Source organism: Silene latifolia, chromosome Y (genome assembly GCF_048544455.1).
Source record: "Silene latifolia isolate original U9 population chromosome Y, ASM4854445v1, whole genome shotgun sequence".
In the NCBI taxonomy this organism is placed as follows: domain Eukaryota; kingdom Viridiplantae; phylum Streptophyta; class Magnoliopsida; order Caryophyllales; family Caryophyllaceae; genus Silene; species Silene latifolia.
The window spans coordinates 248832855-248842271 of NC_133538.1; the positions used below are offsets into that span (position 1 = coordinate 248832855).

Below are 9417 nucleotides of genomic sequence, written 5' to 3' on the forward strand. Positions count from 1 at the left end.
AGGAACCTCCTCCTTGCCTATATTGCATAAAGGCAAGGACTTGCTCCTTCTCTACTAAACAATCAAGAACAGTGTGACTGTCATTACTCCCACATCTCTCAAAAGTAACGGCTTTCTGTCTAGTCAACAAGTAAACCGTTTGTTGATCACTAGCAACTTGCAACTCTAGCTTATCAAAACGGGCATTCATGGCTTCCAGCTGAGCCACAACTGCACTATCTACTGAAGAGACAGTATGAATACCTCCTCTCGTGTTCCCATACTCAGCACAATGGGTAGCCACTCGATCGATTGAGGGCCACTCGATCGAGTACCCTACGCATTTCTCAGCATTATCCAATTTTCGTAAAATGGTCATAACTCACTCGTTTCTTGGTCATTTTGGGCGTGTGACCTATCGTTAGAATCGTAAAAGAACAAGCTATCACCTCCAATTGTAATCACATTAAAATCATATATACATCTCAAGTTATAACATTTTAAAGACAACCTCTCTATAATCGAAAACACCACTACTTGATTTTACTTCCAAACAACTTAAACGACATCATGGTAAACAAAAACAACTCAATGCTCATAAAAACAGTATCCCTAACCACATGTTACTATCTTCAAAAGCCAAGCAAAAAATAACTCAATGTACATATATCATTCAACTTACCAATCACATGTTACCCACATGATTTATAATATAACTTTACGTAAACAAAATCACAATTGTATGACATCAAGTATCCTATTCACATGTTACTAGCATAACAACATTATAAAATAACTTCCATCTTATAATATGCTTAATCATAAATCATATTATCATGCAACAGTTATTCATCTTTTTCCACCAATTAGTCATGCTCTTACTCAAACTTTCAGCCATATAAACTCGTAAAACACTACCAACCATATATATATATATACACACACATAACTCTATGTATAACTCAAACCAAACAAACTTTCTTTTCGTTTTTCTATAATGCCATATCGTAAAATAACTATCATGCTTTCAATCAATAACTTACGAAATCACATCATCACCATCTTTTTCTACACATTCCCCATTCTCTACATACACACATCCACTGATTCATGCTACACATCACTATATAGGTACACAATGCACAAGATAAACACATACCAATCCCGACTCATATCCCATGGTGACCGGTTCAAAATTGTAGGGCGAGTTCGCGACTTTAGGACGTGTCCCAAGCCTTTGCATTAGCTCCTACAACTTCTACCCCAGGTTCATTTTATTTTGACTCCCTATGTTCAATAGGTTCATTGGTTACAGGTTTCAGGATCGTTGCTCTGATACCACTTTGTAACACCCCCATACTCCAAGTGCCTTACCAGGACCACTTAAGGCATGAGAATGCTACCATTTCGGGTACCCGAGGCAATGATAATCAAATAGACAATAACGAAACCTACTTTAATAATAATAAAGTTTAAAGCGATACAACCAAAACCGAAACTGATAAAAGAAAATACAAAGGTCCTTAAATGTTAAACCAACTAAGTAAGAACAAAGTTCGACACAGCGGAAGACTTTTAAGCAGCTCGTGATGACTCAACCCAGCTATCCCACGCGCATCAATCATACCTGCTCAATAACAACTCACCACCCCTGAATGGATCACCACAGTTTTTAAAACATTTAAACGGGGTCAGTACTAATTACACAAAAAAAGCCACAACAAATCAAATGCCAAAATAGTTCAACACACAACAAACCCAGTCTCCATAATCAATCTCCTCATAACTGACTACACACTAAAGTGTGTAGCCCTGCCAGAGTACCCATCGCAACAGGTACTCCACACCGCCAGTGGGGAACCGCAGCCGTACCCACCAAATCCCCGCTCATCTCCATCGAGCGATAAAACCAAGTCCATTAATGTGCACATCCCTTCTGTGGCGGGTTCCAGGGAAGGTGAATCATGGGCGTGAAGCCACTACCACAAGTGACTCTACTAAGCCAGGGACACGCCCAAAAGAACACAGACAGATAAACAATAACCATAATACAACATCAACAACCGTCTGAAACAATCATCAATATGAAATCACAACCGTCTGAAAAATCAAGCAACAATTACTAATTACAGCACAATCACCACAATCATGTAACTAATACTGAGTAGGGAAAACCCTACCTGGAAAGCAATCATAACTCAGACGATCTAGCAGCTATCTCAGAACCTTTCTTTTATGAACCCTCCTCCTATACACATAATTTTACAATCACTATCACAACGATAAAACCATAAAATCCCCAATTCCCAAAATTAGGGTTTAACCAAAACTACCCAAACGCTATAAAAAGATATGTAGAGCTTACCCTCGACGTAAGGATCACAAAGGTATAAACAACGACAAGATCTGACACTTCTAGCTCCGGGATTTGCTAATAATGCGGCGAGGATGATTTAACGTAACTTCTAATCTTCTCTTGAAGGTTTTTAGATTGTAAAAGTGTTTTGAGAAAAGTGACGAAAGCCTTATATATCATTCACGCATTATTAACAAAACCTATCAAAACAAACTCGTAAAACACACTTACTCGATCGAGTAAGGCACTTACTCGATCAAGTGCCCCCCTACTCGATCGAGTACCCAACCTACTCGATCGAGTACCCTACAGGCAGACTACTGTTTTGCGTCAAAAGCTACTTACTCGAGAGAGTAAGCCTCACTCGATAGAGTACCTATAGACTCATAAAACCGTAATATTACAGTCTTCTCTCCTTAAAAAGAACTTCGTCCCCGAAGTTTAACCCATACATAAAAAAAAACAAACCTACCAACTCGATTAAGACACAAAAACGCAACTAAGAACTCAAAACAAAACCTCACCCTATAAAACATGAACTCTTAACACCAACTCCACCTACCTCCACAACATGTCTCACGATATTGTATCCGCCACATTATATCCTCTCTCGACACTAACTCTATACACTACCAACTATTATCCACAAATACCGGTAGCTCCGTTTCACTAACATGTTATGCACTAGAAAACCCAATATCAAGACACTCATAAACATCAAACGGAATGTTACATTCCACCACCCTTAAAAGGAACTTCGTCCTCGAAGTTTACTCACACTCATAAACATCGTCATCCAACTGTGAACACTATCGAAATATTCTCCCATTCCTAAACATCGAACTACTACAAGCACGACCATGGCCTTTTAACAAAATCAATCAGGACAAAGATCCATCCTTTATGCTACAACAACACTCTACTTCCTAATATACTACAACATGCACATCCATGAAACTCTCGTTTGTCACATCCTACTCCTATTAAGACAAACGTTAAGTCCTCGTAACTCACTAATACTAAATCCTAGCTATATCTTCTCATCATCCTCATCACCACTGCATGTCAAAGATAACCGCCTATAATCTAAACACTCACTATTCCTATATCCAAGGCTATCTTACTTAAACATCTCTCATATTTCAATTCACTCGTCACACCACCTAACCTATACCTCAAAATCTTTAGCTAAACCAAAACTTCAAATATTCCCTATTACTGCCAAAACGACATAATCCTCTATACCTGCACCTATCTCCATACTCATAACTCACGATCCACAATTATTACATACACTCCCCCTGGATCCTCAAGTTCTTTTCTTTCATTATTGCAAAACTCATACATAACTTAACATGACACTAATTCCCAACACCCTACACTCACTGTCCCAAAATATGATTATGAACCACCTGCTGCGTCCATATCAGTACAACACATGTTCCACAAATTACTTGCCATGACTATGACTACCGATTCCTCATCTTAAAACAAGATCAAAATTACTATAACAACTTCTCACAATTGTGGCCCATCAACAGAATATTACTATACCATGACAACAACGAAAACATACGCAACTCTCTTTTATATCATACTCTACTCTCATCCCAAACTGAAACTGGTAAGAAACATCAACAAACAAGACAACAGTCTACATGTTCAACCAAAACTCACAAGGAACAACAACAAACAAAACAACAATCTATGTATAACTGGTATGTACTTTCGAAAACTCGTATCATAATCGTCTCACCTACTCCACCACAACCGGTGACCGCATCGTAGCACCGCCACCAACAGCCGCACCACAGTGTGAAAATACCCGCATCACAACACGAAGTACCATGCCCGGATCACCACCCGAGGCACCACAACCACATCGATAAACATCACAACCACATATAATTCCCATAAACACTGACTCCGTATAACATTCCGGACAAGGAAAACTTACTCAAATCCACTTTACTAAATCCCAACGCAACACATTATATGAAATAAACGGATAATAACCTCATGAATATCATCCTCTTACCATATCACGGAATAACATATATCATGAATACATACAAGTATAACCAGTCATGTCAGATCACTCAAATTATTACTTTTTAAACATCATCCACTAGGTTACCGTATCCAACATATATTACAGAACATTGGGTTAACAACTTTATAACTATCACACCATACCACTTCTCGTGAGGTCAGAACCTCACACAAACATTTATATAAATATTAGACCCGTAATGACATCCAACCAGTCACTCCTGATCACCTAAGTTACCATCTGATAAAGGTTACCTCTCGCCCGAGCTTAACTCGTATGCCCCTCATAACACATTTTCCCATTCGCACAACGATCATTTTTCCCGCCAAACGTAACCATAACATTAATACTCAACTACTAGAAACCGCCTCCTATAACCACATCTTATGCTCCCTTACAACCATACACATCAATCAGGTGTCTACAAAATCAACCTCTTTAGAATGGCCAATTTTTTTCCTATTTATTATCACCCTTAACCACTAGTGACAATACCTCAACACTACCTTCGTTCGGACATCAAGCCTCTTACACTCATCTCTAAACATAACGACTTATTTCCTATCTTCGGTTAATTTCCCAAATAACGAACATCAACCTATCAACAAAAATTTACCTCAACATTCTTCCTAATACTATCCTTAACTGTATCGTCATCTAACTCTCCACCAAAATCTCATATCGTGCAGATACTCTATCAACCTCTTACTCCCTTAATTCCCCAAAACCAATGACTAATTATGTTGTCCTGAAACTCCTATATAACCATTAACTAACATCCTCATGATAGCATCACACATCTCGACGACTCCTTTCCTCTATAACACATAACTCCGGTCAACATTTTCTCAGCTTACTTTTATCCTTCTTTTCTCTTTAAACCCAACAATACCAGTTAATAATTCAACTCTTTATTACTTCTATCTAATTCTTTAGTGCTCCGGTTACCTTCTCATTGCTCCAAAACTCAAATCCCATTATTTCATGTCGATATCATCTCACTCTTTCTTACCATGTATCTTCTCTTATTATTCTATCACTCACACTTGCCACTAATCAGTCCAGACCGTCTCATGCTATCGCTCACACTTATCACCAACCAATTTATGCGGTCAGCCCACTCCATCTGTTTTTTTTAATCCCAAAACTCATTTCATCCTGTTAACAGCCCAAGGAAATCACACACTAGTTTCACCTCTTGATAATGCAAATTCCCAGACTCACTTACTATCTGAAAATCCACGTCACGACATGTCTCCACTAAGTTCACTATATACCATTCTTCTCCATCCCTCTATAACGATATTTTTTTATTACATACATTCCTAACCATCTCCCTCCATAATCCCTTACGAATCTCAAGCCGCTACTATCCACATCCTTCATTCCAATCTTTTCATTCTCACATTCCATAAACTCACATCATCCCTTGCCCACATTCATTTAGTTTTCCATTACTCAACACACAATCATATCACTCATCTTATCTCACAAAACATGCTCTGTGTCTCAATTAAGCCTTACCAATCTTCCTTTTCCTTTTTCCATTATCTATCACAACCACATATAATTCATGTCCTCCCCACCGAACTCATACTCACCACAGCTGCCACTCCTTACATCATAAGATTGGGTAACTTACGCATCAGGACCAACATACATGTAAAACAATGCATAAAGAAGCAAAATAATACCTTTGAATTAAACATAATATGCAACGAAGTCAAAAGATAAGCATATGACTCAAAACAGGGGTCACTTCATCGAGTACAGGCCACTCGATCGAGTAAGTGACTTACTCGATCGAGTAGGTGAAGGTCATAAGTACGTAAAACAAATTACCAGGGTTACTCGATCGAGGAAGGGCTACTCGATGGAGTAACAAGAGGTGCACTCGATCGAGTGAGGGCCATTCGATCGAGTACCCTACGCATTTCTCAGCACTGTCCAATTTTCGTAAAACGGTCATAACTCACTCGTTTCTTGGTCGTTTTGGGCGTGTGACCTATCGTTAGAATTGTAAAAGAACAAGATATCAGCTACAATTAGGATAACATTAAAATAATATATACATCTAAAGTTATAACAGTTTAAAGACAACCTCTCTATAATCGAAAACACCACTACTTGATTTTACTTCCAAACAACTTAAATGACATCAAGGTAAACAAAAATAACTCAATACTCATAAAACCAGTATCCCTAACCACATGTTACTATCTTCAAAAGCCAAGAAACAAATAACTCAATGTACATATATCATTCAACTTACCAATCAGATGTTACCCACATGTTTTATTATATAACTTTACGTAAACAAAATCACAATTGTATGATATCAAGTATCCTATTCACATGTTACTAGCATAACAACATTATAAAATAACTTCCATCATATAACATGCGTAATCATAAATCATATTATCATGCAACAATTATTCATCTTTTTCCACCAATTAGTCATGCTCTTACTCAAACTTTCAGCCATATAAACTTGTACAACACTACCAACCACACACACACACACACACACACACACACACACACACACATATATGTGTGTGTGTATATATATATATATATATATATATATATATATATTTATATATATATATACATAACTCTATGTATAACTCAAACCAAACAAACTTTTTTTTCGTATTTCTATATTGCCATAACGTAAAACAACTATCATGCTTTCAATCAATTACTTACGAAATCACATCATCACCATCTTTTTCTACACATTACCCATTCTCCACATACATACATTCACTGATTCATGCCACACATCACTATATAGGTACACAATGCACAAGATAAACACATAGCGATCCCGACTCATATCCCATGGTAACCAGTTCAAAATTGTAGGGGGAGTTCGCGAATTTTGGACGTCTCCCAAGCCTTTGCATTAGCTCCTACAACTTCTACCTCGGGTTCATTTTATTTTGACTCCCTATGTTCATTAGGTTCATTGGTTACAGGTTTCAGGATCGTCGCTCTGATACCACTTTGTAACACCCCCATACTCCAAGTGCCTTACCAGGACCACTTAAGGCATGATAACGCTACCATCTCAGTTACCCGGGGCAATGATAATCAAATAGACAATAACGAAACGTACTTTAAAAATAATAAAGTTTAAAGCGATACAACCAAAACCGAAACTGATAAAAGAAAATACAAAGGTCCTCAAATGTTAAACCAATTAGCTAAGAACAATGTTCGACACAGCAGAAGACTTCTAAGCAGCTCGTGATGACTCAACCCAGCTATCCCACGCGCATCAATCATACCTGCTCAATAACTGCTCACCACCCCCGAATGGATCACCACAATTTTTAAAACATTTAACGGGGTCAGTACTAATTACCCAAAAATGAGCCACAACAAATCAAATGCCAAAACAGTTCAACATTGAACAAACTGAGTCTCCATAATCAATCTCCTCATAACTGACTACACACTAAAGTGTGTAGCCCTGCCAGAGTACCCATCGCAATAGGTACTCCACACCGCCAGTGGGGGACCGCAGCCGTACCCACCAAATCCCCGCTCATCTCCATCGAGCGATAAACCCAAGTCCATTAATGTGCACATCCCTTCTATGGCGGATTCCACAGAAGGCGAATCATGGGCGTGAAGCCACTCCTTCAAGTGACTCCACTCAGCCAGGGACACGCCCCAAAGAACACAGATAGATAAACAGTAACCATAATACAACATCAACAACCGTCTGAAACAATCATCAATATGAAATCACAACCGTCTGAACAATCAAGCAACAATTACTAATTACAGCACAATCACCACAATCATGTAACCAATACTGAGTAGGGAAAACCCTACCTGGAAAGCAATCACAACTCAGACGATCTAACAGCTGTCTCAAAATTTTTCTTTTATGAACCCTCCTCCTATACACATAATCATACAATCACTATCACAACGATACAACCATAAAATCCCCAATTCCCAAAATTAGGGTTTAACCAAAGCTACCCAAACGCTATAAAAAGATATGTATAGCTTACACTCGACGCAAGGATCACAAAGGTATAAAGAACGACAAGATCCGACACTTCTAGCTCCGGGATTTCCTAATAATGCGGCGAGGATGATTCAACGTAACTTCTAATCTTCTCTTGAAGGTTTTTAGATTGTAAAAGTGTTTTGAGAAAAGTGACGAAAGCCTTATATATCATTCCCGTATTATTTACAAAACCCGTCAAAACAAACCCGTAATACACACTTACTCGATCGAGTAAGGCACTTACTCGATCGAGTGCCCCCCTACTCGATCGATTACCCTACAGGCAGACTACTATTTTGCGTCAAAAGTTACTTACTCGACAGAGTTAGCCCCCCTCGATAGAGTACCCATAGACTCATAAAACCATAGTATTACATCTATGATACCCCATCCTTTATCATCGTCATTGTTCTTCTGAAATCGCCCATTAGATGAGGCGTCCAATATAGCACGGTGGTCATCATACAACCCATTGTAGAACTGGTTGCATAAAACCCACTGATCAAAACAATGATGAGGAAGAGACCTCACCAAACTTTTGAAATAGCACCAAGCTTCATACAAGTTCTCATCAGGTGTCTGCTTAAAACTTGTAATTTTCCCTCTCAGCTTATTAGTTCTTTGTGGCGGAAAGTACCAATTATAAAAACCAAGGGCCAGGCTCTCCCAGTCACTAAAACCGGCTGCAGTACGATCAAGATCAGTAAGCCACTCACGGGTTTCGTCGGTCAAAGAGAAAGGAAACATGACTTCCTTAATCTTATCCTGGGTCACTCCCTTAGTGGCGGGAATGGTAGATTATTAGTCAGTGAAGACTTCCATATCTTTTCGTGGATCTTCACTCGCCACGCCTCGGTACAGGTTTTGTTCGACCAAATTAATATTGGACGGTCGAATGTCAAAATTATTACCATCCTCGGTCGCAAGACTGAAACCTTTAGTGATCGAGGCAGCTGTGGGCTCTGAGTGACTCGCAATATTAGGCATCTTCGC

General features: G+C 38.7%; 1 non-coding gene across 1 annotated transcript; it reads left to right on the top strand.

Moving 5' to 3' along the window:
• The first annotated feature begins 8929 nt into the window (after positions 1-8929).
• Positions 8930-9036, top strand: LOC141635857 (small nucleolar RNA R71). The gene has a single exon (XR_012540513.1). It is a non-coding gene; the product is annotated as a small nucleolar RNA R71 (small nucleolar RNA).
• The last annotated feature ends 381 nt before the right edge of the window (positions 9037-9417 follow it).